At 39.8% G+C, this 13,342-nt stretch overlaps 1 long non-coding RNA gene across 1 annotated transcript; it reads left to right on the top strand.

Moving 5' to 3' along the window:
* The first annotated feature begins 3,977 nt into the window (after window positions 1-3,977).
* Window positions 3,978-6,919, top strand: LOC141632592 (uncharacterized). The gene is made up of 3 exons (XR_012537796.1): window positions 3,978-4,428; window positions 4,841-4,909; window positions 6,401-6,919. It is a non-coding gene; the product is annotated as an uncharacterized LOC141632592 (long non-coding RNA).
* The last annotated feature ends 6,423 nt before the right edge of the window (window positions 6,920-13,342 follow it).

Raw genomic sequence — 13,342 nt, 5'->3', positions numbered from 1 at the left:
AAACGTAAAATTATGGCATTTTATATTCAACCATTATTTACGTTCAACTCACGATAATTTTCACATGAGTCCAATGATTTTCTTAAAGGCATCGTCGAATTTTCTCACAAGTCTCTTCTAATTCTCTACCCTACCCTAACCGTTACTCCATTTAACTCTCATACTAATTTTGCAATAATTCCTACCACCATAAAGATTGTATAAAGCAACCCATTATATACAACCCTTTGAATGCTTTTGTATTTTTCCTAATTAATATTTATGTCATTTAAAGTTTGTGAACACTAATTTTAGTGTACATTATTTAACTTCCAAATTAACATTATTTAGCATCTCCTATTTAAGAACGTCTCATTTGTTTTCCTCCAAAACAATCATTTGTAGATGGTAAAAATTTGCAGTATTTTCTTTAACTTGAATTTGGAATGACGAAATACTAATTTGTGTATTATTTTTTGTTGTACTTTTGTTTTGTAGGCAATACGAAAGGAAGACCTTGTGGTGAAGTCATATGGTTAGCGGCTAACTCTTGATGCCATGCTCATGCATACTCCACAGGTAAATTTACTTTTTATAAAACTAGCAATTTCAATATTTTAATTTGGTTTTAAGTTTTCTAATTCGTACATAATCAAATTCTAAAATTTATGAATCTTTATTAGTTGATGATCAAAATTAAAGAATATGCATATGATCAATGATGAAATAAATTCCGATTTCATTTGATATTCACCAAAAAAATCAACTATCTAAATTTTTAATTTTCCTAGAGATAACCCGTGATTTTCACGGGTAACAAAATTAGCTTTACCTAAGAAAGATAATAAAAAAAAGTAAAAAAAACCATGAAAAGGCAAAGTAGCAATTAATATACTGATTTTCCACATTATGTAAACCATCATCTTCTACGTATTACTTCACTTCATAACCACAATATCTCTACTTAATGCCAAACTTTTCATATTCTATAATTATGAGATCAATTCGATAACATTTTGCCTAAAAAGATGATCAATTGATAAGAACTCTAACACATTCCTAGAAAAAAAAAATAACATAAAAGGTTGTCTATTTTCACCTATATATTTTATTTTGGTTTGATTTTCAAAAAACAAAATCATATTTTTGCTTTGTGGTGAGTTGGAATCAAATTAATGGATGAGAAATTAAGAGATAAAAGGGAATTAGAATAAAAAAGAGAACAACATGACCCGTATTTGTATTGTATAATTCGCTATTGCCGTTATCGAATGTTGTTGAAGATACTTGAGATTGTCGATAATCAAATATAATTATCCATTATGCCGAATGGAGGTCCAACTTTGTTGAATAAAACCCTAACTTGATCAAATTGTATAAATTTTTTTAGTCTCACATTTTTAATAGTAATGGAATATTTTGGGATATTTTTAATATATTCGTAACTGTTAATGTGTATTTAATTTATTGAGACTGATATTAACAACATATTACAAATGCATCAATCAAAGCAAATTTAGTGTAAATATAGTATTCTTTATGTTTTTATCAAGTGACTTAAAAATAAATTTATACTTTCTTTGTAGAAATAGTATACCTTTTAATTTTAATGTAAGAAGGTTGCATGAGTATTGATGTTGTTTTGTCTATTACACCCTTCTCATTTAAATTGTTTTTACTTGATTAAACGTTACAACGGTTAATAGAAAATGAGGAAAAATAATAATTAACTTTATAAAATATCATTGTTATTTCCAAACGTACAGAAAAAAATAAAAATAAGTATATACCTATGATTAACACTTCTTATTATCATTTTGATAGAGTTGGATTAAGAAAAATATAATTCAGTCATCGAGCAAAATTTATATAATTCCGTAACAAAAGCCAAAATAAGAATAAAAGAATAATAGGTTACAATAGCACACACACAAAAAAACTCAACATAATTATGTGAATATCAAGCTATTACAAAAGTAGTAAAAAATAATTTACGTGATTTTCACGAGAAATTAAACTAATATATACTAAAAAAAAGACATGATAAAGCATCACATTCCATTTGACAGAATTTTTGCAAACCACATCGTTATGCATTTATTTTATTTTAGCAAAAAAAGATAAATTGTTGTAAGAGTTTATAGTATTAAACACAATCATTAAAATTGGCTTTTCATTTTCAAACTAATTAAACAATCGTTAAACATCAAAATAAATACTAAATAAATTTTGACATTTTATTGTTAGAATAAATTTTACGGATAAAATAATATTTATTCTTTCAACATTTATAATCCGCACCATATTCTTTCAACTAAATGTTGACCGATTAATCTACCTTGAATTATACTCCCTCCTATTCACTATTATGTTTCACATTGTTTTTTGAGTAGTTTTTAAGAGAATTGAGATTTGTGGTGGAAAATGGAAAGTAAGAGAGAAAATATGAGGTCATAAGTCCTAAAAATCACAAATTATAGACTAATAAGGAAATTGAAAGATCTTAGTAAATTGGTCATTGTAGAAAATGTGGAAGATGTTAGAGAATATGAGGGAGTAGTTCGCAAATAAAAATATAAAAATTTCTATTTTGAAAAATTATTTTTTGTTGAATTAATTACGTAGCTCAACTGTTTTTAATGAAAGAACAATAAAATAAAATAAATGACTGGAATAGAGACAGTTTAATAAAAAAAAGACTTAAAAAAAATCAAAGACAACAACAACAATAATAAGAATAATCGTGGTAAAACACTAATAAACGTAGCAATATTAGTGGCATTATACAAATATACGTATTGATTAATAGATGTTTTTTTTTCTTACAAGGCCTTCTTGTCCTCGGTATTCAGTGCAATCACAAAAATGGGTTTGCATAATACATTAACAATCTAACGCTCCAACATAGCTAGACCCGTGAATTTCACGATAATAAAACTAGTTATTATATTACAAATTCTCATTTTAGACGGTTTTAATTAGAACCTTTAACTGAGTTGAGCGGGTTGGTTCAGAATACGGAACAGGTAATACAGGTTGCGGGTCGGCTTAGGGTCATAGTACGAGTCAAAAAATAGTTTGTAACCCTTTTTTACGATTATTTTAATTAAATATATTTAAAATTTGTGTTTTAATCATTTGTTTGGCTGAAGTTAATTGGAGGTTATAAAACACTACTTATAAATTAGACCAAATTTTGGTTTATTAAAAAAAAAAACAGCAAGTCTTCCTTGTGATGAACGGGTAATCCGTTTAAAACTTGTGACGTGTTAAATATTACTCACATGGGTAAATAAGACAAAAATCAGAAAATCGGAGTGGCTAGTGAGTTACAAATAACTTGTATTTATCTTATAGAAAAATTCTTAGGTTCTACGGGAGGACCATTAGTGTGTCCTCCATAACCAATAACAAGCTTTCATAGCTATATTTGTCTTATATTTACTTTTATATTTATTAATTTTAAATAGGTATAAAACTTGTTATTGGTTAGGGAGGACACATTAATGGTCCTACCGGAGGAACTAAGAATTTTTCTTATCTTATATTAGATTTTATTTGATCCGTTATAAGCTTGTGACCGATTAATTGAGCTGGTTAATAACGAGTGCTATTGAAATGGACCCAAGATGTTCATAACTTCACACATGGTTCTTCTTGTAATAAATAAAAAATTAAAGCATGTCTAACTAAAACCGTGAAACCTTCAAAAAATCAAAAATTAAAGCATGTTTACCTTAAAGCGTGAAACCTTCGAAAAACTCAATACAATCATATAGAGTACCTATTACCTAATTCTCACATATAGAAGTATAAAAACTCCTAAACACATTCACAATTTTTCTAAGGAATTGTTATTCCACAAATTCTTGTTTGTGACGGACGCTATCCGTCACAAACAAGAGACGGGGCGAATAGGTACCGTATTGTGCAATATGGGCTGGATAGTACTATTTAGTTGGTTATGTTTATAATATATAATATTGGGGTATTATTGTAGTGGGGAACATGTAGTACCTTTGCATTTAATGCCAATTTGCATGAATTACCACACCAATCATCTTTACGTCAAAAAAATATCACCCAAATCCTTCACCCATGCTGCAACTTTCCATTAACCCTAAACATCCTTCAAAAATGGCGATTTTTGAAACAAATCCTTCATACTCTTCATACTTTTCTCCCAATCCTTATAATTATCATCAAATCTTCATACTTTTTTCACAATCATAAACATCAATTAAAATATTTCTAACAAAACCCAAATTAATTCCTCTTTCTAAAAATATCATCTTATCAACATCAAAATCTCCGTCTTCAACAGTAATCCAAAATAACATGGTAACATTTTCATCATGATCTTCATCTCCTAGTTTCCTCAAGAGAATGCGTAAAAAACAATGACTAAAAAAACATCTCCAAAGAAACTTGCGAAAAAATCAATCGAAGGTAAAAAGTTGATTATTGTGTTGATTTTTTTTAATTTATGTAGAAAGCTTAAATCTTCTTATCATTTTTTACTCAAAATTGATAACTTTATTAGATTTTTGTTTGATTTATTTTAAAAAAAGTTCGAATCTTTTGTGTTTTAATATGTAGATCTGGGGTTGTTATGTCAAAAACTGATGATTTTATCCAAATCAGAGAGGTTTGGAATTATAATCTTACTTTCATTTGTGAAAAATGGTCACATTGGTTTAATTATTAATTTTTGTGGTGTATTAATTTTTGTTTCATTTGGAAAAAAAAAATCTTAGTTTCAAGATCTTAGTTTCATTTGTAAAAAAATTTAGCAATTTTTTTATGGTTAATAATAGATTTGTTTGTGGTGTACTGCTAATGTATTTTCCTTGTCATGTAGAGGCGCTAACGTCGTTGTTAGTTGCTGGCACAAAAAAGAAAAGCAAGAGACTGATATGCGCGGAAGATGGTATAACTGTAATCTGAAATATATTTGCTATAATCTGAGAAAAATGTGACCTCCTTAGTGTTGATAATGTGACCACATTTGCTGACAAATGTACCTATATGTTTGACCTACTTATCACGGCTATGTGCCTCTGTTTTTGTGGTATGACCTGACCTTAACAGGCTAACATCTATGCATAAAACATGGTCACATATGTTGTCATCTTTAAAATGTGACCACTTTTATGATTAAATGTACCATATCTCTTCTGATGAATAAATCTTAAGGTTCTAACATATCCTTGTGACATGTCTTTGTGATGAAATGTGACCACCTTAGTGTATGAATATACCAATATAACAACATCTTAACATGGTAAAATAGTAGACTAAAGATACTCAGAATTTGGTAACACCAAAAATCATTATATTATTTTACATATATTTGTTAAGGTGGTGACATTTTCAAAAATCACATACATGTCGCCATGTTTGGTTTATTTGTTTACATGTTAAAATTTGAAGTGTTAGTTAAAATGGTAACACTGAACTCTAAAGTGGTTACACTGAACGATAAAATTACAACATATGTGAAAGATTAGTTCTTATGACAAGATAAACCAATTCTCAAGCTTTGGTTAAAAGGGTAACACTGAACACTAAAATGGTCACACTGTACACAACAATGGTAACATATATAAAAAGATCAGTACCTATGACAAGAGCAACCAAATTTTAAGCTTTGGTTAAAATGCCAACAATGAACTCTAAAATGGTAACAGTGCACGCTAAAATGAATCAAAGATATGTACCTATGTTTGAGGAGAGTATCAATATTATTAATTTGTTAACATAATTAGTGAATGTGACCATCTTATCATAATTATGTAGCTATCTTAGTTTGATTATTCAATTTTCATCTTAATAACAATTTGCTTAAACATGGTCACATATTTGTTTAAAGGAGAATGTGTCACAATATTACCATCTTAGTGTGTAGCAACATAAACTAACATGGTTATATTGTGTCATATTGTCTTATGTCACCACGTTAGTACATCAATGTTATTATCTTAGTGTGTGTATCAACATAAGTTAACATGGTTACATTGTGTCATATTTTCACATGTCACCACATTCTTCAATAAATGTTACCATCTTGGTGTGTATCAACATGAACTAACATGGTTATATTGTGCATATTTTCATATGTCACCACATTCTTCAATAAATGTTGCTATTTTAGTGTGTATCAACATAATTTAACATGGTTACATTTTGTCATGTTTTCTCTTATCACCACATTCTTCATAAATGTTACCATCTCAGTGTGAATCAACATAAACTAACATGGTTATATTTTGTCATATTGTCTTAAAGTTCTAGCATTGTTATTATGGTTACATTTACTCGTAAGGGTGGTAACATTTAGGGCATACAGTGTATATGTCATCACTTATGTTCATGCAGAAAAGCATATGTTTAAATGCTAATAATGGAAAACTTGTGACAGGTTTATCCAGAAACGAGACATCGCCTATGTCAGTGACACATTTAACAAAATGCCACAAAATGCCATCAATTGGCGTCGTTCAATGTTGACAGCTATGAACTATCTCATCACAAAATATCAGAATGTAGCTGACACAAGAGTCGTTGTGGATAAGCTGTTTATTAAGGCTAATGAGGACGTTCAATTGTTACTTTCTAACCTTAATATGGATGAAGATCAACCAACCGTAGATGAGACCGTGCCTCCTATTCTTGACCCCTTACGTTGTACGACAAAGGGCACAGTCAACGGAAAAAAAGGAACATGGGGCCAAAGAAAAAGGCTAGGAAAGGGACTGAAGTTCAGAGTACTATGTATCAATGTTTGCTCCATATGTTACCAATTTAACTAAGAAATGTATAATGCTTGCTCTTTTGGAAGATTTATAAAAATGTAAGTTTTCCTAACATAAATGACCAAACATGATCACATATATGTTACGGTTGATTTTGTGACCACCTTAACTGAGAAATTTACCAATGTTATGTTTTAAATTATTCTTAATATATAAACATAATAGACTAATAATGGTGACATATAAGTGAATATTGAAAATGTTACCACCTTAAGCGAAAATTGTACTTATGTTTGCTTTTGTTGAAGGTTATAAAAATACAAGTTTTGGCAACATAATGAGTAAACATGATCACATATATCTCATAGTTGAATTAGTGACCACCTTAGTTGAGGAATGTACCAATATTATTGTTCCGGGTGTAATTCCAGAGCAAGTATCGTTACCACCCGTGGCTTGTAGAACAATGTCTTGAGTTGAACCCTTCTTGCCTCTATCGTTCCTCTCGGCTTCTCCTGCAACAATGAACAAACTGAGGGCTTGGCTTTGTGCCAAGCGTACTCACTCCGACGCTCAAGTCAGTAAACTTAAAGGATTAAGTTGTGTTACTTGGCTAGGTATGTATTGTAGAGAGATAAAGAGGATATTACCAGATGAATAGTATGTTTAGGTTAAGTTGTGGGATCCTTTCCTCAATGAAGGTTGAGGAGTATTTATAGACTTTCACCTTTTGTCACGTAGTGGCCAAGTGGCCAAGTGGCTAGCAGGTGGAAAGACCGTTCTACCCTCGGCCGATGGACCTATGGCAGGCCGGCCGACGGGTCTTGGATATGAGTACGCGGATATGTGTCCCGGGGCTAGGTGCCGGGCGGGACCCAGTGACAGCCGATGGATTGCGTCGGCTAGGGCATCGATATGTTGACTTTGCTTTGTGGATGTCTCGACCTTGCTCGGTGTGTTGACTTGGTCAACGGTGCGAGAATATGCCCCATCAATTTGCCCCCAGCGTAGTCTATGCCGTGGTATGGGCTCCGATGTATCTTTGAGCATATATTCTCGCACGAGTAATTTTCACAAATTTTTCTCTATCCGCTTTCTTCTTGTGCATCGGCGTGGCTCTTGTTAGGCCGTACCATATACCATATCCCCCCTCCACATGGATGCGTAAAGGGCATCCGATGTGGAAAAGAACATGACGCTGGCCGAGACCAGTGAGAGTCTTAGGTTGATTTTGATTGCCCCCGGCCGGTGCTTCCTAGCTTGGTTGATCAGGTGGCCGGCGGAGACTAGATACCTAGGAATTTGTTGAGGAAGATGAATAGGCGGAGAGATATGAATGGGCGTGTTGAAGACGCTTGGTCACTGTTGCTTTGATTGACGTTCAACTGTTGCAACGATTGACATTCCGTGGTTGCATGTCGAACACGTGTCTGCTCGCTGATTGGCTGACGCTTCATGGGCTGTTCCCTGATTGGCTCTTCGTTATGGGCTTTTTCCTATAAATAGGGCAGTTTTTCCGTGATTTTGGTCACTAATTTCATTTTCTCAAATTTTCTCCAAAATCTTCATCTTTCTAAACTTTCAAGGGCTTCATTTTTCTTCCAATCTTCAGAGTCTTTGATCCGGCGAGTGTTTTTTTCTTTTAAGGTAAACAAACGAACTTTTTCATCTCTTATTTCGTTAGTAATTGTTGTGAACATGTCTTCCGCTGATGCCGGGACTAGTACACCTGCGTCGGGGGGCCCTAGGTCTCCTTCTCCCGAAGTTGATCCTCAAATTCTGGAGGAATGGGAAGATGATGATTCTTTAGGTGATTTTGGTGATGACTTTGGTGATGATGCGGAAAGTTCTCGTCCTAATGAGGGGAGACAGTACGTCATGGATCACGGCGATGCCTGTAAGGTTCGTCTTGACCGTGCTTGGTCCCATAAGCTTGCCAGTTGTTCCGGCGGGAAACTTTTCGAGGACCATTTTTTCTTTGGTAGGGGATACAAAATTGTTATCCCCGAGGAGAGTCAGGCCGTATGTTGTCCTCCGCCGGGCTATACTGGCGTATACATGCGGCATTTGGAGTACGGGCTCCGGTTTCCGCTGAATGGGTACGTTATGGCCATAATTAGAGCCATGAACGTTGCCGTTGCCCAACCGCACCGGCAGCTATGAGAACCATAATCGGTTTTGTCTGGCTTTGTCTCTTTAAGGGAGAGGCTCCGACGGTGAATTTATTCCGCCGACTTCATCATCTTAAACCATCAATCTCTCGGCGCGTCGGATGGTACAAAGGTGCAAACGGAGCAGGGTTATGTCTCTGTTGACAAACTTTCTTCTTGCAAGGACTGGCAAGGTCGGTGGGTGTACGTTAAAGTGCCGGATGACTATCCGCGCCCCGCTCCTTCCAAAGACCAGGTTAATTTGCGGTGTGAGACTAGGGCGGAGCATGACAGATGGGTCACTCGGAAGCATCTTAAAATGGATGCCAGCAGGGTCGCTCTCAAGGAGGATGAGAGGCTGGCAATGAGGCTCTTTGAGGTGGACAAGAGTGGGATGCCGAAAATATGGATTCCCCCGACGCAGATCATTCTTCAGGATGAGCCGCTTTGCTATGTCGGCCTCATACCGGCCCTAGCACGGGGTGAGTGGGGTCGGTGTGAGGCCCATCACCGCTCTCAATGCTCCTGCTTTTCGAACCTCGATTTATTTCCTCTACTTGACTCTTGCTTTGTTTCTTTTGCAGACCACTTTGGACCGGACCTATATGAGGATATCCTTCGGAGAATGGGGCTGCACAAAGATAAAACCGTTGCTAACTTGCATCCCAAGGCTCTAGCCCATGACCGCAGGACGTCGCCGAATGATCTTATGGAACAGCGGCTGAAGGTCTTGAGCAAGGAGGAGGCGCAGGCGAGGGTTGTTAGCGGCGTAGTGCGTCGGACGCGGAAAACAAAGTCTTCAGCGGCAACGGCGTCGACACCGGTTCCAACTCCCATCCCCTCCCTTAAGAAGGTGGAGATTGTTGATATTCCCGATGAGGGGGACTCTGATGCAGAGGGATCTCCCTTTATCCGTAAGAGGAAAGGGACAGCTTCTACCGCCGGCAAGGAAGTGCCTCCTCCGGTCAAGAAGGCCAAACATGGTACCTATCTATCCTGTGGCTCAAATTTAGTCGAAATATGTTGATGCTGATGCCTTTATTAAATTTTTGTAGATCAACCGCTGCCGGCTTTCGCTCTCATTGGGCAGCAAGTGGAGGGGATCTCTGCGCAGGTCGGTGATCAGGGCGTCACTGTCAACTCTTCATCCCAGAAGGCTTCCTCTCTCACCGCAAAATGCTGCAGGGTGGTGGTCAAAGTGTCACCACCGTCCCCTCATCCCAGAAGGCTTCCGTCTCCCAGCTTATAGAGGAAGGTACGAAGCTGATTAAGGAGTTGGCGAGGTGGAACGTGGTTACCGGTGCTCGTCTCATGGAGCAGGAGAAGGCCGTTGCTCAAGCTGTTTTTGAGCGTAATGCCACTAAGCAGGTGGCTGCGTCGGCGAAGCTGGATCTCCTTAATGAGCGAGAGGCTTAGGGGAGATGCTTTGAGAAGGCGCTCTTGGGCGAGAGAAAACTCAAGGAGGACGCCGAAAAGGAGGTCCTTCTTGAGAGAGCCAAGGCCGAGGCCGCGGCAGCCAAGCCGCGAAGTCCGTTGGAGAAATGTAACCTTGTTCAGGGGCGTGCCGACCTCTATCTCCAGCAGAGGGACGAATCCAGGGGCCTTTTAAGGCTCAAAGTGAGGTGATTCGGGGCAAATAGGCCATCATCAAGCAAAAGGAGGAGGACATTGAGATGCTCCAAACCGTCATGCTCCCCAAATCCGTGCGCTGAATTCCGGGATTTGGCCGAAGAAGCTGCTAGGGAAGTGATCGGGGAGCTTTTCCCTCTCGATGGTTCCTTTCCGTGGGGCCAATTTGACGAGCTGCTTGATGATAAGCTCGAGGCTAAGGAGAAAGCCGTGGCGGAGAAGGCCAAGGAGGCGGTGAAGGCGAAGATGGAGAAGGAGGCGGCCGCGGAGAAAGCAGCTCCTGCTGAGAAGGCTAAGGCGGCCAAGGTGGAAGCCGAGAGGATGAGGGCAGCTGATGATGCCGAGGCCAAGGCCGAGGCTGCTAGGAAAGCTGCTGGGTTGCCCCTTGAAGAAGATGCGGCTACCGCTGCTGATGGCAAGCAGCAACAGTCATAGGGAGACGGGCGGCGGTCACCAGGCTCACCTGGCGTCTCGGATTGCCTTATCTCTTCACACACTACTATGTGCTGCTTGATGAGAACAAGTTTACAGCAGATCTGTTTCACCGTTCGGGGCCAAATACTAAACCCTTCCTCTCTGCCATCTTTTGGCGCTTCAAATGATATACTTGTAACTTTTGCTTTTCTTTCCTTGTAGTTTGTACAACTTTGGCGTCAGTGTTTTGGCTCATCCCAATGGGGACGGCCATTGTCCGTATTCTTTGTAATTTGTTTGAAACATATTTAATAAGAGCTCGTTTCCTCGCCTCCGGCTTGGCGAGGTCTTTTCTCATCCTTGTCGATTTTTTTTTTTTGTTATTAATCGGGCGCCTCCTCTCGCTTCCGCCTTGGCCTGGTCGAGGCGATCTTAGAGTGCGTTCCTCGGTATGTCGGCAACGCTTCGAGGCGTTTTGATCGCTTTGCGAGTATCAACTATTCTGGTCGTGACCGTCGAGGTGTTTATTTCCTGAGTGTGATTGTCATTCTTGCCGGTGTGACGGTGTCAGCCGGCGAGTGCTCCATGTTACTGACTGCCGCTCTTGTCGGTATGACAGTGTGAGCCGGCGTCTGTTTCTTGATAGCGTGTTACGTGGCGTCTACCACTTGGAGTGACTGCGACGGCGTCTACCTCTTGGGGTGACTGCCGTGGCGTCTACTACTTGGGGTGACTGCGACGGCGCTGTATTTCTTCATAGCGACTGCCGCTCTTGTCGGTGTGACAAAGGTGTGAGCCGGCGTACATTTCTTGATAGCGTGTTACGTGGCGTCTACCACTTGGAGTGACTGCGACGGCGTCTACCTCTTGGGGTGACTGCCGTGGCGTCTACTACTTGGGGTGACTGCGACGGCGCTGTATTTCTTCGTAGCGACTGTCGCTCTTGTCGGTGTGACAGTGTGAGCCGGCGTCTGTTTCTTGATAGCGTGTTACGTGGCGTCTACCACTTGGAGTGATGCGACGGCGTCTACCTCTTGGGGTGACTGCTAGTGGCGTCTACTACTTGGGGTGATAACGACGGCGCCAGTATTTCTTCATAGCGATCGCCGCTCTTGTCGGTGTGACAAAGTGTGAGCCGACGTACATTTCTTGATAGCGTGTTACGTGGCGTCTACCACTTGGAGTGACTGCGACGGCGTCTACCTCTTGGGGTGATTGCCGTGGCGTCTACTACTTAGGGTGACTGCGACGGCGCCAGATTTCTTCATAGCGACTGCCGCTCTTGTCGGTGTGACAGTGTGAGCCGGCGTCTGTTTCTTGATAGCGTGTTACGTGGCGTCTCCCACTTGGAGTGATCTGCGACGACGTCTACCTCTTGGGGTGACTATCGCCGTGGCGTCTACTACTTGGGGTGATCTACGACGGCGCACGTATTTCTTCATAGCGACTGCCGCTCTTGTCGGTGTGACAGTGTGAGCCGGCGTCTGTTTCTTGATACTGACTGCCGCTCTTGTCGGTATGACAGTGTGAGCCGGCGTCGGCTTCTTTTAAATAACTGATGGGAAAAATTTACTTTGATGGAAGGCTTGGATGGTTTTTCATTAGGTAAAAACATGCGTTGGGGTGTCCACAGCTATTTTGGACACCTCCGCCGCTACATAAATTTTCACGAGATTACCAATGCCCTAATGGCTCATCACAGCGCACCTTCCCGATCGCCCACTAGTTGTATCCATGAGGTCGCCCTCCTGCTGTAAGGACGGACTTTTTCCTTTTTCGGACTTCTTCGCCTCTTTGAGGGATTGCATGTTGCAACCTCGGGCAGCTATCCGGACGTTGACCACCTCATCCTTCTCGTCTTTGGAGACGAGCTTATGCGCTTCCCCCGGTCCGAGACATACATCGGTGTTAGGGCCCGGATGGACATCACTGCGTCGGCCTCTCTCAGGGTGACCCGGCCTATGAGAACGTTGTAGGCGGACGAGCCGTCGATGACCACGAACTCGGCTAGGACGTTTTTAGCCGCATTCTTTTCGCCGAACGTCACCGGAGTCCGATTGATCCCGGCGGTACCAGGCCGGCCCCGAGAAGCCGTATAGAGGGTTGGTGCGGGGGCTCAAGTCCTTGATCTTCGAGCCGAGGCCGAGAAAGCACTCTCTCGAACATGATGTTCGTGTATGCGCTGTGTCAATCGTGCACCTCTTGACCAGGTGGTTGGATATGTCCAAATTGACTATAAGCGGGTCGCTGTGAGGAGCGATGACCCCTTCGTAGTCCTTTCTTCCAATAGTCATATCGGGATATTTGCGGAGGGGATCCCCGAGTTGGGCACAAAGTTGATGGCCCGATATAGCTCGTTCGGTGTCGTTTGTGCCCGTGAGCGGACCCTCCGTTTCGTTGCCCCGATGACAACAT

This window comes from Silene latifolia, chromosome 2, assembly GCF_048544455.1.
Source record: "Silene latifolia isolate original U9 population chromosome 2, ASM4854445v1, whole genome shotgun sequence".
Lineage (NCBI taxonomy): Eukaryota > Viridiplantae > Streptophyta > Magnoliopsida > Caryophyllales > Caryophyllaceae > Silene > Silene latifolia.
Note: the sequence above shows the minus strand (reverse complement) of the source record. Positions and strands in the feature narration are given on the sequence as shown.